This window comes from Lynx canadensis, chromosome B4 (assembly GCF_007474595.2).
Source record: "Lynx canadensis isolate LIC74 chromosome B4, mLynCan4.pri.v2, whole genome shotgun sequence".
NCBI lineage: Eukaryota > Metazoa > Chordata > Mammalia > Carnivora > Felidae > Lynx > Lynx canadensis.
The window spans coordinates 93,799,826-93,818,968 of record NC_044309.1 but is presented as its reverse complement, the minus strand read 5'-3'; the positions used below and the strand labels follow the sequence as shown (position 1 = coordinate 93,818,968).

Below are 19,143 nucleotides of genomic sequence, written 5' to 3'. Positions count from 1 at the left end.
GGCTGAAGTCGGACGCTTAACCGACTGCGCCACCCAGGCGCCCTCATGTCTTTCTTTTAATAAATTTCTAAAGGGATGTTGGACTTCTAGGTTGGCAGGTATTTTGATTCTTATTATTCACTGTAGTATCCTTTATGTACCTAACCAGGCCAAAGCTGACTGGTAAATAAGATACAAAAACAAATTTGGAACAGTTCATTAAGAGAGAAAGACAACCCAAAAATCAAGCGGTAACTTAACACAGAGAATATTGGCAAACTGATACAGCATGTCTGTGTAATCCTACTTTCCCACACAAGGTCAGAGATAGTAGGTTATAGGTGACATTAGTGTTCAAGAACACTGCAAATGAACAAAGATAAAATTCAAAACACTACTTACAAACAAGGGAAAGAATCAGAACGAATGTGATAATATTTGAAAAAGTGGAAGGAAAGGAAGCACAAAAAGCTACTAAATATTCAAAAACATAAATCTGGTAAAATTGGTTTAAAATTCTTCAGTCGTTCTTCATTATCTTCAGGAAAAAAATTTGAAGCTTGTCCGTATGACATGAGGTTCTTCACAATCTCATCCCTGGACACAGATCTAGTCTGAACTCTCCTTGTCTCTGCTTCAAGCCCTACCCAGTCATACTAAACAGTCCCCAGAGCAGCTTGTCCCCTCACACCCTTCCATGCTGCTCCTTTCCTTTCTTAAGATCCAATCAGAGTACAGTGATTTAGGGAGGCTTCGCTGATTCTAAACAAACTGGGAGGGTTACACTTTTTATGTATCCCCCAAGGCACCCTGGGCTTCCCAATATCACAGCATTTTCACACTGTTTATTTAAGTATTATTCTCCCTGCTCCCCCACCCCCCACCCCCCGCCCCGTAAGCTCCTTCCTAAGCAGGGACAGACCTTATCCAGTTTTTGCATTCCCCATGCCCTAACACACCACCTAGCACCACAGAGCGGGAAGCTCTAAGTCTCTTGTGAGCTGAATGAATTGAACTGTACTAAATAAAGGTAAAAAAGGCTGGCAGGTATAAGTATGAGGCAGATGAAAAAGTATATTAGCGTACAAACCAAAAGAAGCGATAAATAGTGAAGTTAAGACTCATGTTTGGTAGTTTGCTCCAGGTAATATGCCAGCTAAATATCATGGCATAAAGATGATTAAGTCACAGGGGCACCTGAGTGGCTCAGTCAGGTAAGTATCCAATTCTTGATCTCGGCTCAGGTCATGATCTCACAGTTCGTGAGTTTGAGCCCTGCATTGGGCTTTGTGCTGACAGCATGGAGCCTGCTTGGGATTCTCTCTCTCTCTCCCCCACTCGCTCTGCCCCTCCTCAGCTCCCATTCTCTCTCTCTTAAAATACATAAAACAAACATTAACAACAACAAAAAAAGATGATTAAGTCACAGTATGTACTTCTGAAAAGTCATGACTCTAAAGGGAGAGACAGAGATGTAAATAGATAATGCATTATGTTTAAACCTTATATTAGAATCTGAGAAGAGTTCTGTGGGCACAGTAAAGGGAGCAAATAACTTTCTGGGTTAACAGGGCAGGAAGCACCATTTGAACTGGTACTTAAAAAGGTGAGCAGAAACGGTGTGCTGGACACAGAACAGAAATAGGTAGTTGAGACAGATAAAAGAGTACAAAGGTAAGGTCATGAAAGATCATGAAAGGTGATCTTGCATTCAGGAGAAAGTGAGGTGTCCAATACAGCTAGAATACAGGCAGGCTGTAACAAGAGCAGGGGCCAAACCATATAAAGGGTCCTGAACAATGAAGTAGGATCTGGGACTCCAACTAGCTAGACGTCCTTCAGTGTCCTCACAGTCACACGGACATGACTCTATCATGGCATTTATCATATTCTATTGTACTGTTTATCTGTCTCAACATTCACTTCACTGTAATTTCCCTAAAGATAGGAGCCTTCTCTAAGCACTAAGCATATCACCTGACATAGCACATGGTTCATCAGTATTTACTTTTTAAAAATTAATGCAACTGGAGACACCTGGGTGACTCAGTTGGTTAAGTGCCTGACTCTTAATTTCGGCTCAGGTCATGATCTCATGGGTTTGTGAGATCGAGCCCCACATCAGGCTCTGCAATGACAGCTTGGAGCCTGCTTGGGATTCTCTCTTCCTCTCTCTCTACTCTTCTCCCACTCTCTCTCTCTCTTTCTTAAAATAAACAAACATGGAAAAATTAATACAGGCGTACCTTGGGGATACTGCAGGTTTGGTTCTAGACCACAGTAAAAAAGCAAGTATTGCAATAAAGCAAGTGAAATCAACTTTTTGGTTTCCAGTGCATATAAAAGTTATGTTTAGGGGCACCTGGGGGGCTCAGTCCATTAAACCTCCAACTCTTGATTTCGGCTCAGGTCATGATCTCATGGTTTGTGAGACTGAGCCCCATGTTGGGCTCTGTACTCATGACACAGAGCCTGCTTGGGATTCTGTCTCTCTCTCTCTCCCTCTCTCTCTCTCTCTCTGCACTTCCCCTGCTCGTTCTTTCTTTCTCTCTCAAAATAAATAAACCTTTAAAAAAAAAGTTATGTTTACACTATATGACAGTCCATTAAATGTGTAGTAGTGTGTCCAACAAAACAATGTACTTTAATTAAAAAAGACTTCCTGCTAAAAATGCTAACCATCATTTAAGCTCTTCAGTGAGTCATCATCACCGATCTCAGATTATCATAATAAATACAATAATAAAAGAGTTTTAACTATTGTGAGAATTACCAAAATGTGACACAGAGACACAAAGTGAGCAAATGCTGTTGGGAAAATGGCATTGATAGGCTTGTTCAAAGCAAGAGTGTCACAAATCTTCAATTCATAAAAATCACAGTATCTGGAAAGCACAATAAAGCAAAGCACAATAAAACAAGGTATGCCTGAAAATATTTAATAAATTATATGATGAGAAAGAGGCAAAAGAATATTTAAAACATTTTTTTAAAGTAGAGGGATAACTGACAGAAACAAAGTCTTTTTAAAATTATACATCTATCCTTACCAATGACCTGCTCATGAATATAAAGAGCTAAAAGATTACTATAGTGTGGCTTCTGCCTCAAAACATTCAAAGGAGTGTTTTTAAACAATTCCTCAAATGAAATAAAAAATCATCCCTCTTTTTTGTTGTTGTTGTTATTGTTTTGTTTTAAAGATTTTTAAATATCTTTCTAAGTAATCTCTACACCCAACTTGGGGCTCAAACCTACAAGCCTGAGATCAAAAGTCACACGCTCCACCAGCTGGCCCGCTAAACGCCCCTAGAAAATCATTCTTCTATTTGCCACCTTCATGGGCTACCTGTTAAGGCAGCACCTCCCGTGCGGTCAGGGACATTTGAATGGCGGTGCAAACTACTTAGAAACTCTATCCACACTGAGTGTTTCAATTCGGCACAACAACAATTAATGAAAAGCCTAATATGTGACACAAAAGCCTCGTGTGCCATGCTAAGGAGAATGGATTTCATCCTACACATGATGGAAACACAGTAAAGAATGGGAAGCAGGAAAGCGAGTTGCTCATGACTTCATTTTAAATATATCCACCTGCAGAATAAATTGAAGTGGCAGTTCAGTTCAGAGAAGAAAAACCAGTTAGGGAATATTGAGAAATGAAATATGCTACAGACCTAAAACCAGTGCAGCAGTAGTAGGGAGACACAAGAGATGAATTTTTAAAATATTTAGGAAGGCAAGTGAGCAGCACGAAGTGGCTGGCTAGGCATACGGGAAGGAAGAGGCAGCTTCCAGTGTGGCAGATGAAGGGGGCTGGTTCCATTACCTGAGACAGAAAAAAGCATGGTAGTTTTCAAGTGGAAGTGATGGTGGTTAGCTCAGTTTTAGCCATGTTGAGATGCTAGAGAACAACCAAATGGAGATATACAACAGAGAGTTAAATACACAAGTATAGATTTGAGGAAGGGGTAAAATATTGATACACACAGAATATTTGAAGCTGTAAAACAGAAAACACTGCCCAAGGATAGTATCGAGAGTGGTCTACAGTTAAAATTCTGGGGAATACAAATGTAGAAATACTGGATTAGAGGTAAGCGAGTGAAGGAGGAAAAAAAAAAAAAACCAGAATTGTACAAACTGAAAAAAGAAAGTGTCAAGAAGGAGGGTTCCATCATGGGAGACTGGTAGAGGCGGAAACCAAACTGAAGTGAACAAATGGAAGATAAGGAAGTAGCCCCCCAGAGAACAGAAACTGCTCTTTCCTGAACAGGTTCAGAAAGGGAAGGGCAGAGCATGACAGCGTAGACAGACATGGTTTCAAAAGAAAATATGCTGCTTGAGTTATTTGTTTTCAGATGACATAGATTTACACAGGTTTGTAATCAGTAGGTCAAGAAAGGTTAAAATTTTTAGGAAAAAAAAAAAAAACCAAAGGAAAAAAATGAGTTATATGGTAGATCAAGACAGACAGGGAGACTGGAGAAGAGGAGTTCCAGGGCTCAGAATGAGAAGTCTGCCCACAGAAGTAGGACTGCCTTGTCCTGAGGAGAGAGGGAAGAAAATAAGAATGGGTGGGACCCAGCAGAAAAACTGAAGTAGGTAACACCTATCATCCTAAATTCCCTTTGTAAAATAGAAAGCAAGTTTGCAGAATGAGGGACTTGAGGCAAACGGTAGGATTATTCACCAGGGGGCTACCCACGAAAGGTAGCAGGATTATTCAGTAGGCTGCACTCAGAGTTCAGCAGAGGTTGGAGAGGAAGATGGCACTGTTTTTGCAGCAGTGCTCAGCCGTCCAGAGGGCAGATGGTTCCGGCGACCCAGGCTCAGAGGGTAAGAGGACAAGGAAATTAGAGGATACTGGCAATAAGGGGGTTTGAAGTGATGGAACATCAGGTCCGGTCGGGAAAGAAGTAAAAAAAGAAGAGGGCTGATGAAATGGAAAAACCAGAGGCAAAAAGGAACAGGAGGCCTCCGTAAGGTTAAAGAAAAGGCTCAGTCTGAGTGAGAGACTAGACAGCTGGAGCAACGGGAGGTTGTGGTCAATCTTCCAACACAGAAGGAGACTTTTTAGTGTGGAGCTCTCTTGCACATCTCTGACTCCTCCTCCAGAACCACAAACTCCTAGGCAAGGGGAAAGGCAAGATACTAGATATTCTGCATTTATGACCACCAGATTAGTATTTGGAGACCACATCTGAGTTATGTAAGACTTAATAATGTGCACTAAAACTGTAAATACTTGATAAGAAACCATATGATTTCACCATCTTACCCAACCAAATTCATAACTCAGCAAAAACCTATATAGACTAACTATGCTCACTCAAGAAAGTAGCTGAGATTACATTCAAGAACAAAAGATAGCTACCGTTTGGGAAGATTGGTATTGCACCAAGTTGCCTGAATATTTTTATTTTTATTTTTATTTTTTTAATGTTTATTTATTTGGTGGGGGGGGGGGTGCACGCAGAGAAAGAAGGAGACACAGAATCTGAAGCAGGATCCAGGCTCTGAGCTGTCAGCACAGAGTCCAACACGGGGCTCCGGGCTCAAAGTCACAAACCGTGAGATCATGACCTGAGGCAAAGTCAGATGCTCAACTGACTGAGCCACTGAGGCGCCCCGATTATTTTAAATTTGTAAACATTGGCTTAGTTTAATTAAAGCCACTTGTCCTTATTCTTTGGAGGGGACAGCAACTCAGGCCGCAATGTGACTACATTCAAGAAAACAATTAAAATATCCTGTTTAATTTGTGGGGGAAAAAAAGAGAATATAATTTGTGAACTTAATGTTTTTCTTTTTTTTTTTAAGATAAACCTCAACTTACCTAGATCTAGCCATTAATATTCTTAGCCTCTTCTGCAGCATCAGGAGTTTAATCATTCTTCAAAATACCATGTTTTCTTTGTTTGGTGACTTAACCTAGAAACAGAAAAAAGGCAAGAATTTATTTCTCTTAAAGAAATGATTTTCCTTATAAGACTTCCAGTAGCACTGTTAGTTCAGTTAATCTATTTTAATAAACTCAAAAGTATAAAAATCTGATAAATATAGAAGATCTATTTTTAAAATTAAAATGACATGTACATGTTACCATTCACACAGCCTTTTCAAAGGAAGAAGTAAACATGCTATATAGTCTAAGTTCTGTAATGTTTGGATATCAGAACCTTCATAAGGCATTGACTGGCTTCTCCACTACAGCTATGACACTGGACAACTCACTTCTCTATACTTATCTCCTCAGCCATAAAATGAGAGGTCAGACTAAACCACCTCCGACGTTCCTTTCCAACTCTAAAACCCCATTTCATCCTGTGGCAGGCTAATTCTCCACTTCCAGTCACTTTTCTTAAACCTTTCTGGCACTCCTCCCAAAGAGCAGACTTGAGAGTCCACTTGCTGTACCTTCCTAGTCTACAAGACCCCTCCAGAACCAAATCAGAGGAGTCAGTCATTAGGACTGTCATTAGTCAAGTCAGTCATTAGTCGGTCATTAGAACAAGCATGTCATAGAGTCACAGGATAATGGTATAACTTATAGCAATAAATTACAATTTAAAGTTTCAAGAGATTCCAACATACTTTTGGGAAATTTCTGGTCAATCAATTCCCTTTTTATAACACAGAAAAATATCAAACTTAAACATGGGCACTAACATTTACTGAATAACTACACTGTATCAGGCATTAGGGGTTTTGCAAATAGTCTCATTTTAATCTATACATTAACTAGAGTTAACAAATGATTGATTCCCAAAATGAACATTTCCAGGTATACCTGGCCGGCTCAGTCTGTTGGGCGTTTGATTCTTGATATGGCTCAGGTTATGATCCCAGGGTCACGGTCACAGGATTGAGCCCTGCATCGGGCTCTGCACTGAGCGTGGAGCCTACTTAAGATTCATTCTCTTTCTCTCTCTCTCTCTCTCAGGGCACCTGACTGGCTCAGTGGATTAAGTGTCTAACTTTGGCTCAGGTCATGATCTGGCAGTTTGTAAGTTTGAGCCCTGTGTTCGGCCCTGTGCTGACAGCTCAGAGCCTGGAGCCTGCTTCAGATTCTGTGTCTCCCCCTCTCTCTGCCCCTCCCCCATTCACACTCTATCTCTCTCAAAAATAAACATTAAAAAAAAAAGATTCTCTCTCTCTCTCCCTCCCCCCACTCTCTAAGAAGATAAAAATTAGATAAATAAAATAAATTTAAGAAACTACAAAATGAACATTTTTAAATCATGAATCCACATGCAAACAAAATTTTCAATTTTGGACTTCGAACCTATATACAAAATCAGCAGTTCAGCCAGGTGTGTTTGTGCCCCTCATAAGCTGCTGCTACAGCCCATGTTAGAGCAGGCGGCTACCCAGTGCCTCTGCTTTAGCACACCCTTCTTTTCTCCAGGAGATTAACATATATCATGCTTTTTGGCTTATAAAATTATGTGGCTAATTCCAACACAAATCATTGCTCTTACAAGAATACACATTGTTTGTTCATCTCTCTCTCCTGAGAGATGTCAGCCAATTAACTCAGGAAAATCTCTCTTCTCATTGATTCCACTTACAAGCATCTCACAACCTCCCTTCTGAAATAAGTTTAATTATAGTAAATATGACTAACAGAAGTGACAGTGACCCTTCTATAACCCTATACCAAGGAATAATCTTAAGTTTTGAAATAAAATATATCAAAGAATCAGTGTACCAACCTATAAGGCTCTAGAAAATATTGAAAAGCATCCAACAAAATCTATGAAAACTTTTTATTCTGTCCTACCTTCAGTCCTCTTTTTTTTTCTTTTCCTAATTTTTTTTTTATTTGAGTAAAAGACACATAACATAAAATTGATTATCCTATCTATTTTTAAGTGCACAGTTTAGGAGAGTTAGATATATTCAATATTGTTGTGCAACCAATATCTAGACCTTCTTCATCTTAAAAGATCGAAACTCTGTACCCATTAAATAGCTCATTTCCCCTCCCAACGAATGCTGGCAACCACCATTCTACTTTCTGTTTTTACGAGTTTGACTACTCTAGGTACCGTATATAAATGAGATCATAGTATTTATCTTTTTTGTGCCTGCCTTATTTCACTAGGCATGATGTCCTTAAAGCTTATCCATGCTGTAACAGGTGTCACAGTTTCCTTTTAAAGCTGGAACAATATTCCACTACACACACACACACACACACACACACACACACACACACACACACCAGATTTTGCTTACCCATTCATCTATTGATGGACATTTATCCACCTTTTAGCTACTGTGAATAATGCAGCTGCTAATGTGAATGTACAAATATCTTTGAGACTGTGCTTTCAATTCAATGCTGCTGATCACATGGTAATTCTATTTTTTATTTTGTGAGGAACTGCCATTCTGTTTTCCTCAGCAGCTGTACCACTGATGTTCCCACGAGTATGCCTAAGAGTTCCAATTTCTCCACATCCTCACCAACATGTTTTCTGTTTTTGTTTGTTGGTATTAGCCATCCTAATGGGTATGAGATGTTATCTCCATGTAGTTTTGATTTGCATTTCCTTAATAATTAGTGATCTTGAGCATCTTTTTATGTGCTTAGTAATCATTCATATATCTTCTTTGGTGAAATGTCTATACAAGTCCTTGGCCTATTTTTGAGTTGGTATGTTTTTTAGTTTTGGACTCTAAAAATTTTTTTTAAGTTTACTGATTTTGAGAGAGAGACAGAGAGAGTGAGCAGGGGAGGGGCAGAGGGAGAGGGAGACAGAGAATCCCAGGCAGGCTCTGTGCTGTCAGTATGGAGCCTGATGTGGGGCTTGAACTCATGAACCATGAGATCATGACCTGAGCCGAAGCCAAGAATCGGACGCTTAACCAACTGAGCCACCCAGGCGCCCGCCCCTGTTCCGGACTTTTAGAAGTTCTCTATATATTTTGCATATTAATCTCTTATCAAATATATGGTTTGCAAATATTTCCCCCCATTCCGTGGGTTGCCATTTTCAGTCTGTTGAATAGTGTCTTTTCATGTACAAAATTTTTTATTTTTCGTGAAGTCCAATTTGTCTATTTTTGCCTTTGTTGCCTATGCTTCTGGTGTCATACCCAAGAAAGCAGTGCCAGATTCAATGTCGTGGAGCTTTTGTTTAATGTTTTTTTTTTTTTTCTAAGAACTATATTGTTTTATGTTATATTTAGGTCTTTGATCCTTTTTGAGTTAATTTTTGTATGGGTGTTAGGTGAGGGTACAAGTTCATTCTTTTGCATATGGATATAGAGTTTCCCGAGCACCATGTTTTGAAAAGATTGTCCTTTCCCCATTGAATGGTATTGGCACTTTTGTCAAAACTTAGTTGACCATGTATGTGAGGGTTTGTTTCTGGATTCTCTATTCTATTCCACTGGTCTATCAGTCTGTCTTTATGCCAATACCATACTGTTTGATTACTGTAGCTATGTAATAAGTTTTGAAATCTGGAAGTGTGAGTCGCCCTGTTTTGCCTTTTTAAAAATACTTTAAAAAAATGTTTCTTTATTTTGAGAAAGAGAAAAAGAGAGTGCGAGCAGGGGGACTGAGACAAAGAGAGAAGAGAGGGAATCCTAAGTAGGCTCTGTGTGTCAGCGCAGATCCAATGTGGGGTTCGATCCCACAAACCACGAGATCGTGACCCAAGCTTTAAAATCAAGAGTCGAATGCTTAACCAACTGAGCCACCCAAGTGCCCCCTGTTCTTTTTCAAAAAAATGTTTTGGCTATTTGGGGTCCCCTGAGATTCTATATAAATTTTAGGGTGGGTTTTTCTATTTTTTGAAAAAAAAAAAAACACCACTGGATTTTGATAGGGGTTGCACTGAATCTGCAGCTCTCTTTGAGGAGCACTCACATTTTAACAATATTACATCTTCTAATCCATGAACACAGGTGTGTTTAGTTATGTCTTCCTTAATGTCTTTCAGCAATGTTTTGTAGATTTTATTGTACAAGTCTTTCACCACCTTGGTTAACTTAATTCGTAAGTATTTTATTGATGCTACTGTAAATGGAACTGTTTTTGTAATTTCCATTCAGATTGTTCACTGCTAGTATATAGAAATGTAACTATTTTTTGCATATTGACTTTGTATCCTAGTATTTTGCTGAATTTATTAGTCCTAAAAAATTTTTGTGTGTGGAATCTTTCAATACATATGAGATCATATCATCTGCAAACAGATAGTTTTACTTCTTCCTTTCCAATTTGGATGCCTTCTATTTCTCTTTCTTGCCTAACTGCTCTGGCTAGAACTTCCAGTACTATGTTGAATAAAAGTGGTGAAAGCAGGCATCCTTGACTTGTTCCAATCTTAGAGGAAAGTCTTACAGTCTTTCAGTACTGAGTATGATGTTCACTGTGTGTTTTTAGAGGTGGCTTTTGTCATGTTGAGGTAGTTTCCTTCTATTCCTCATTTTTAAAATTTTTCTACGATGAAAAAATATTGAATTTTGTCAAATGCTTGTTCTGCATCAGTTGAGATGATCATGTGGTTTTTTCCCTTCACGTCATTAATATGATACATTATGATGATTGATTTTTCTACGTTGTACCACTCTTGCATTTCAAGAATAAATCTCACTTTGTCATGTGAGATTTAATATGTTTCTGATTTACATATTAAATGTATGCTTGTATTTGCTAGTATTTTGGGGAGGATTTTTGCATCAATGTTCATAAGGGATATCGGGGGGCACTTGGCTGACTGACTCAGGCAGTGGACCATGCGACTCGATCTTGGGGTTGTGAGTCCAAGCCCCATGCTGGGTGTAGAGATTACTTAAAAATAAAATCTGTAAAAAAAAAAGGATCTTGGTCTGTAGTTTTCAGTGTCTTTGTCTGGGTTTGGCATCAGGGTAATGCTGTCCTCATGGAATGAATTAAGAGGTGTTCCCTCTTCAGTTTTTTGGAAAAGTTTGAGAAGGACTAATGTTAACTCTTTAAATGTTTGGTAGAACTCAACAGTGAAACCAATCCTCTTCTAGTCGGGATATTTTTGATTACTGGTTCAATCTCCTTACTAGGTCCATTCAGATTTTCTATTTGTGATTTTCTTGGTAGATTTTATTTCTAGGAATTTGTCCTTCATCAATGTTATCTAATTGATAGTTAGATACATTGTTAGTGTATAATTGTTCATAGTACTCTCTTATAGTACTTTTTATTTTGGTAAAATCAGTAATAATATCTCTACTTTCATTTCTTAATTTAGTAATTTGAATCTTCCCTCTTTTTTCTTTATCTAGTAAACATTTGCCAACTTTGTTGTCTTAAAGAATTAACTTTTTATTTCGTTGCTTTTTCTTTTTTTCCTATTCTCTGTATAACGTATCTCTGCTCTAAACATCATTATTTCCTTCCTTCTGTTAGCCTTGGTTTCAGTTTGTTCTTCTTTTTCTAGTTCCTTAAGTTAGTTACATTGTCATTTTGAAGTTTTCCTAATTTTTTAATGTAAGCACTTATAGCTGTAAATTTCCCCCTTAGCACTGCTTTCTCTGGATCCCATTCTTTTTGGCATGTTTCTATTTTCATTTATCTCTAAGTATTATCTAATTTTCCTTGTGATTTCTTCTTTGATACACTGATTGTTTAAAAGTGTGTTAATTTCCAGAATTTTATGATTTTTTCTCCAGTTTTCCTTCTGTTGTTGATTTTTAACTTCACCCCCATGGTTAGAGAAGATACTTTGTATGATATCTATTTTTTAAAATGTATTAAGAATTAATCTACAGCCTGACATATCATCTATCCTGAAAAATGTCCCATGTGTACTTGAGAAAAACGTGGATGCTACTATCGTTGGGTAGAGTGTTTCGTTTGTTTGTTAGATTCGGTTGGTTATGCACCCTAGTTCCTTACTGATATTGTCTAGTTGTTCTATCCATTATTGTGAGTAGGGTACTGAAGTCTCCAACTACTATTGTAAAACTGTCTATTTCTCCCTTCAATTCTGTCAGTTTTTACTTTGTATATTTTGATGATCTGTCATTAGGTACATAAATGTTTATAATTGCTATACTTTCTTGCTCTGTTGAATATTTTATTAATATATAATATTCTTGTCTCTTACAAACTTTTTAAATTTATAGTCTATTTTATCTGATATTAGTACAGCCACCTCTGACCTCATTTGGTTACAATTTGAATGCAATATATATTTCCATCTTTTCACTTTCAATCTACTTGTCTTTGGATCTCTAAAGTGAGCCTCTTGTAGACAGCATATAGTTGGATCATGTGTTTTTATCCATTATGCCAATCTGTCTTTTGATTGGAGAGTTTAATGAATTTACAATTAAAATAATTACTGATAAGAAGGGACTTCTGTCATTTTGCTATTTGTTCTCTATATGCCTTAAGGTTTTTTGTCCCTCATTTCCTACATTACTGTTTTTGTGTTTAGGTTTTTTGGGTTTTTTTTCCTGTAGTGAAATGTTTAAATTTCTTTCTGATTTCCTTTTGTGTGTGTTTTCTACAGATATTTCCTTTGTGGTTATCATGGGGATTAGATCACATCCTAAAGTTATAATAATCCAATGTGAATTTATACCAGCTTAACATCAATAACATATAAAAACTCTGCTTTCTTACAGCTCCATCCCCACTCCTTTCAGTTACTGATGTCCCAAAGCTCTGTGCTTATACTCATAGTGCCCCAAAAGATAAACTAATAATTCTTTTCCGATGTATTAGTTTCTTATATAGAAAACAAAAGAATTACAAGCCACAATTACAATATTAGCCTTTTTTCACCTTTAAATGTTATTTGTCTCTCAATCATGTAGAAAACAAAAAATGCAGTTATAAATCGTTGTTGCAACAGTACTAGTTTTTATAATTCCCCTGTATTCATCTCGAGTGAGATCTTCATTTCTCCATATGGCTTCAAGTTACTGTCTAGCATCCTTTCATTTCACGTTGCAGAACTCCCTTGCAAATTTCTTACAGAGCAGGTCTAGTGATAATGAACTTCCTCAGCTTTTGTTTATCTGGGAATGTCTTAATTTCTCCCTTACTTTTAGAGGACAGTTTGGCCAGATACAGAATTCTTGGTTGGCACTTTTTTTCTATGTTTATTTATTTTTCAGAGAGAGAGACAGAATGCAAGCAGGGAAGGGGCAGAGAGAGGGGGGGACGCAGAATTCAAAGCAGGCTACAGTCTCTGAGCTGTCAGCACAGAGCCCAACACAGGGCTCAAACTCATGAACTGTGAGATCATGACCTGAGTCGAAGTCGGATGGTTAACCATTGAGCCACCCAGGTGCCCCAGGCAGTTTTTTTCTTTTAGCACTTTGAATATATAAGCCCACTGCCACCTGGCCTCCAAAGTTTTTAACTTTGCAATTTGCTGATAACTTTATTGAAGATCCCTTATATATGATGATTTGCTTCTCTCTTGCTGCTTTCAAGATTCCTTGTGTTTGGCTTTAGAAAGTTTAATTAAAATGTATCTTGATGTGGCAATCCCTATCAAAACAACACCAGCATTCTTTACAGAGCTAGGATAAACAATCCTAAAATTTGGAACCAAAAAACAAACAAAAAAAAAAACACCCAAATAGCCAAAGCTATCTTGAAAAAGAAAACCAAAGCTGGAGGCATTACAATCCCAGACTTCAAGCTGTATTACAAAGCTGTAATCATCAAGACAGTATGGTACCGGCACAAGAACACTCAGATCAATGGAACAGAATAGAGAACCCAGAAATGGACCCACAAACATATGGTCAACTAATCTTTGACAAAGCAGGAAAGAATATCCAATGGAATAAAGACGGTCTCTTTAGCAAATGGTGCTGGGAAACCTGGACAGCGACATGCAGAAAAATGAACCTGCACCACTTTCTTATACCATACACAAAAATAAACCAAAAATGGATGAAAGACCTAAATGTAAGACAGGAAGCCATCAAAATCCTCAAGAAGAAAGCAGGCAAAAACCTCTTTGACCTTGGCTGCAGCAACTTCTTACTCAACACGTCTCCAGAGGCAAGGGAAACAAAAGCAAAAATGAACTACTGGGACCTCATCAAGATAAAAAGCTTTTGCACAGCAAAGGAAACAATCAGCAAAACTAAAAGGCAACCGATGGAATGGGAGATGATATCTGCAAACGACATATCAGATAAAGGGTTAGTATCCAAAGTCTATAAAGAACTTACCAAACTCAGCACACAAAAAACAAATAATCCAGGGAAGAAATGGGCAAAAGCCATGGATAGACACTTCTCCAAAGAAGACATCCAGATGGCCAACCGACACGTGAAAAAATGTTCAACATCACTCATCATTAGGGAAATACAAATTAAAACCACAATGAGATACCACCTCACACCTGTCAGAATGGCTAACATTAACAACTCAGGCAACAACAGATGTTGGCAAGGATGCGGAGAAAGAGGATCTCTTTTGCATTGTTGGTGGGAATGCAAGATGGTGCAGCCACTCTGGAAAACAGTTAAGTATGGAGGTTCCTAAAAAAATTAAAAATAGAACTACCCTACAACCCAGCAATTGCACTACTAGGTATTTATCCAAAGGATACAGGTATGCTGTTTTGAAGGGGCACATGCACCCCAATGTTTATAACAGTGCTACTGACAATAGCCAAAGCATGGAAAGAGCCCAAATGTCCGTCGATGGATGAATGGATAAAGAAGCTGTGGTACACATATACAATGGAGATTATTCAGCAATCAGAAAGAATGAAATCTTGCCATTTGCAACTACATGGATGGACCTAGAGGGTATTATGCTAAGTGAAATTAGTCAAAGAAAGACAAATATTATAACATAAAATATTATATGTTCACAGATGAACATAAGGGAGGGGAATCAAAAATAATATAAAAACATGGAGGGGACAAAACATAAGAAACTCTTAAATATAGAGAATAAACAGAGGGTTGCTGGAGGGGTTGTAGAAGGGGGGGGGATGGGCTAAATGGGTAAGGGGCTTAAGGAACCTATCCCTGAAATCATTGTTGCACTATATGCTAATTTGGATGTAAATTAAAAAATAAATAAATTTTTAAAAATGTGTCTTGATGTGTGTCTCTTTGAGTTAATCTAAATTATTCAGAGTGCAAAGAGCTCCTTGGACGTTTACATTCATCAGTTCTTTCATCAAATTTGGGATGTTTTCAGCCCTTATTTCTTCAAATATTCTCTCTTCTAGCACTCCAATATGTATGTTGCTCCACTTGACTGTATCCTACAGGTCTCTTAGATTCTGTTCATTTTTCTTCAGTTTGTTTGATCTGTTCACTTTTTTTCAATCTGTTTTCTGTTCCTCAGACTTGATCATTTTCATGGTCCTATCTTCATGTTTGCTGACTCTTTGTTCTGCCTATTCACATCTGCCTTTGAATCTACTGATTTTTCCATTTTAGTTATTGTACTTTTCAGCTCCAGGATTTGATTTCTTTTTATTTATTCCTTTATTGGTATTTGTTTTCCAAATCTTCCTTTAGTTCTTTCAGTATCTTTAAGACAATTGTTTTTGTCTTTGTGTAATACATCTGTCATCAGGACTTTTTCAAGGGCAAGTTCTGTTGATTTCTTTTTTCCTTCAAATGGGCCATACTTTCTTATTCCTTTGCCTTGTGATTTTGTTGTTGTTGAAAACTGGTATTTTAATCTAATGTGGTAACTCTGGAAATCAGATTTTCCCCTTTGCTGTTTTTTGCCATTTTATTTTTTTGATTGTCATAGGCTCCCTCTTTTGCCAACAGTCAGCCTAAGATATAAACTTAAGGTCTTCTCAGGTCTTTTCTGGGCCTTTTTCTGGGCATGTGTAGTCACTTTTGAAATCTTCCTGTATATGAAGTTGTTTTAGAATGTTGTAGTCTTGGGGCGCCTGGGTGGCGCAGTCGGTTAGGCGTCCGACTTCAGCCAGGTCACGATCTCGCGGTCCGTGAGTTCAAGCCCCGCGTCGGGCTCTGGGCTGATGGCTCAGAGCCTGGAGCCTGTTTCCGATTCTGTGTCTCCCTCTCTCTCTGCCCCTCCCCCATTCATGCTCTGTCTCTTTCTGTCCCAAAAAATAAATAAACGTTGAAAAAAAATTAAAAAAAAAAAAAAAAAAAAAAAGAATGTTGTAGTCTTTAATGTCTGTTTCCCAGAGGGGGAGAAAGAGAAAACTGAATGGGGTAAAAGAAGGTGCTAGCCCTTTAAATCTCCCAGAAGTCACTTCAGCTGGAGGGGAAGAGCTTACAACAACAGGGAGAGGCTCAACAACAGTGGTTGATTGCCCATCTCTTCCTGTGTACTTCTGTGATCAGAAGCAGCAGTCAGTGACCCAAGCACAGATTTCTGACATTTGGAAGAGAAGATCCTTTTTGCCTATCTTGGCTCTCACAAGCTATGTGTAAGCTACACAGGACTAAAGAAGAGGATGGGTAGCTGTGCTGAGAGCTGAAACTGACCAAAATTAATCACAATTTATAGCCAAGCCTTCTCCTAGCAGATGCAAATCTTTAATAACTCCAATTTACCAAAACAGTTATGTAAGATCCTGCCAGGGCAACTGTTGCCTATGTGGGGAGATTGATTCCTGATGCTTCCTATTTTACCATGTTCCCAGAATTCTCTCTGAACCTCTTTTTGAGTATCAATATATATATTCATTTTTGTTATTTTATTACTTGATTATTAGCACTGCCAAAGTACCATGAAGTTCTTTGCTTGCTTTTTCTACGCAAATATTTAGTATGTCAGTTGTATCAGGGATTAATAGACATTATGGCCTCATTTAAAAGGATATACAAGAACACATTCTGAGTTCTGAATAACTGATATACCAAAGCACTCCTGGAATGAAACAACCCAATGGACCACAGTGTCCTGCCTTTGACTCTGAAACATGAATGTCTCAGATACTCTCCATGACTTCTTAACTGTCTTTGGTTTCTTCCCAGAAGCAGAAGGCTTACAAAAGGTGATTTGGAGGTAGTGAAAGGAAAGATGTAGTTATAGACACTACATGGAGCCATAATCTTGCTGTAACATGGATATTACTTTATAAAATACATATCTACATCAGAGCAACTATGATTCCACTAAAGCCCTCACTATATGCTAGACAGATTCATTTGGATTATCTCAATCTATACAACCACCCTATGAGGTAGGTACTATCATTATTTCTCTGTTCCAAATGAAGAAACCAAGGCTTAAAGAAGTTAGGTAGCTTTCCCAAGTCAATAGCTGATAAGAAGAAGATCCAGGATTAAATCTGAATCTGACTCCAAAGCCCAAGCTCTTATTAATTAAAATATATAAAAAGCTTAAAACAGTGTCTAGTATATAGTAAGCAATTAGATGTTAGCCACCGAAATAATAATAATTGATTTTAAAACAATGTTTTAAATGGCAATCAGTCAACCTCTCTGTGCCTAAGTTTCCTCATTTATAACATTAGGATACCTATTCACAGAGTTACTGTGAAAACCAAATAAATTCTAGCTATAAAAACATTTAGAAAAATATATATAATATGTGTATACGTTTAATAATATGTTTAAAAAGACAAGGAATTATTATATCACCACTACAGGTAAAAATCTCTTATATTACAAAGGAGCCTTTTGCTCTCTAAGCACAGAAGCCTAGAACTTAAGCACTATCCTCATAACAAGAGTTACATTAATAAATTTAGTAAAGCTGTCCTAAATTATTCCAATATGATTCTTGCAGAATGACAAGCAAAGAGAACACTGAACTCTATTCATGAGTGTGATTATAAATTTGGTGCTTAGGAAGGTATATTTGCTCTTTCAGTTCACTAGCACTGTGGGTGAATTTGGCTTATACTACAGTAGTTCTGTTCAAATGTAGCCAGGACAGAATATCTATAGTTAGAAGCATAGCAATATAACTCTAAATTTGGGGCACAGCTAACTCCACATTTAATTATATTAAAACAATCAAGAGAATGGTATTCAAAAACCTTGTTCTTTGTGTCAGTGGTTTGGTTATTTTTAAACTACTGGGAAGGTCTTTTTTTCTTTTTTTTTTTTTTTTTGATTGATACATATTAGTTTTCTGCTTATTTTAACACTGCTAAGGATTTTTTATTATTTATATTATTCTAAGGAAGAGTTAAAAAACAAACAAACAAGCTAAGGGGAGAGATTTCTCAGTATATTTTGCTAGTCACAAAACCAGAGCCATTCTGTGAAAAGTAAGGACACCTGCAACAGTTTCCTCGTTAGCTGAAAAAATTTAAAGTACACATGAACACACAAAACCAAAAAGTTCCCAATTATCTTTTAAGTTTCTATCCATGAATATGGTTGTATCTGCATATTCCTAAATAGATTTTTCTTCCTTTAGGTTTTTTATTTTACTAGGGGATATGGTGGTGAACCACTTTGCAGTTCAGAACCCTCTGACCACCCCCTCCTTTTTAAACTTTTCAAAAAACAAAAATAAAAAACTCTTCAAAATTAATTATATTACTTACAAATCACTTCAATATGTGGTACTTTATTTTCTGGAAACTCTTTATGTCTAATCTAAATTCCTGGTACTGCAATTTAAACCAGATTCCTCTCATTTCTGTTTTCTCTGTAAGAGATAAGTAAAACCAGGATGATCAAGAAAAAGTAAGCACATACTTATATATATTTAAACTGTTGTCAATTCATTTTCCTGTGAGTAAATCTAAAATGTTAACAAGGCAAGGGCAATCCAGATCAAGAGTATATGCAGAAGCACAGAAGTCTAATAGGGCATGGCCTGCTCCAGACATAGCAAATAATTTCTTACAGCTGGAAGACAGGGTATGCCTGGGAAAATATTAAGAGATATAGGTAGGAAGACAGGCTCGTGCCATTTCCTGAGGGGCCAGTTTGTACTTTCACAGTTCACATTCTCCCTTAGAATCTGAAAGATACCACTCATGCCTTAACCAAAATACCATCCTATAGAGGCAGAAAATCTAGAGTACATATAAGGAGAACTTGTAATTCCTAAGAATACAGTCCATGGTGTTTTACTTTCTATGATGCCCAAAGTCTAACCTACAGTCACAGTCACAGCATCCATCTATAAACATAAATATTCTCCTAACAGCATCTGAACTTGCCTGCAGTGAGTCACTATAGGACGATGACCTGAAGTTCAGA

General features: G+C 37.5%; 1 protein-coding gene across 2 annotated transcripts in view; it reads right to left on the bottom strand.

Annotated features, from left to right (window-relative positions):
* Positions 1 to 19,143, bottom strand: part of FRS2 (fibroblast growth factor receptor substrate 2) — a 112,215-nt gene that overhangs the window by 11,021 nt on the left and 82,051 nt on the right. Inside the window, exons 4-5 of one of the 2 annotated variants that reach the window (XM_030323193.2) lie at positions 18,480 to 18,583; positions 5,822 to 5,916 (exon numbers count right to left, since the gene is read on the bottom strand). The gene's annotated coding sequence lies outside the window, so the exon portion shown is untranslated. The remainder of the gene's footprint in view (positions 1 to 5,821; positions 5,917 to 18,479; positions 18,584 to 19,143) is intronic. The other variant, XM_030323194.1, reaches the window with a different exon arrangement.